Below are 667 nucleotides of genomic sequence, written 5' to 3'. Positions count from 1 at the left end.
CACCCCCTCCATATCTCTGTAACCCCCTCCAGCCCCTACACCCCTCCGTGTCTCTGTAACCCCCTCCATCCCCTACACCCCCTCCATATCTCTGTAACCTTCTCCACGTCAGGCTCATGAGCAGACTGCTTTGCGATGGTTCCACAGCGGCCTTGGCCATTATATCTGCATATCCCAGTGCAAACCACAAACCCTCTCCCTATTATTAGAATTTCCGATATTGCACTCCACCCTAAATGGAGAACAGTAAATGCACTGCCACTTTTGGGGATGCGGCAAAAGATGTTGGATGAAGTTTCTGTGCATCTACGCAAAATCTTAGCCAATAAAAATTGTGCTTTCAGAAGGGACACTCTCGTTGTTAAACAAAGTGGTGGTGGAGACATCACAAAGAAATTATCTCGGAATCATGAGGCTTAACAGAAGGAAACTCCACAGAATAAATTGAGGAAAAACACATCAGAGCGAACACAGCACCTCTGCACAAATACATCACAGCAAAGTCAGTTTGCAGACAATTCACAAGGTTATGAGCATAAAAACAGTAACGGTACAAAACTCAGCCTATCCTGTCTCATCAAAACGCTCCCCGATCACAGTCGGTACGCCCCGACTCAATTGGCCCCCCACAGCCTCATGTACACTCTCCCCGATCACAGTCTGTACA

This window comes from Rhincodon typus, unplaced genomic scaffold (genome assembly GCF_021869965.1).
Source record: "Rhincodon typus isolate 14 unplaced genomic scaffold, sRhiTyp1.1 hic_rhity00006233, whole genome shotgun sequence".
In the NCBI taxonomy this organism is placed as follows: Eukaryota; Metazoa; Chordata; class Chondrichthyes; order Orectolobiformes; family Rhincodontidae; genus Rhincodon; species Rhincodon typus.
The sequence above is the reverse complement of the archived record's forward strand: the minus strand, read 5'-3'. Positions refer to the sequence as shown.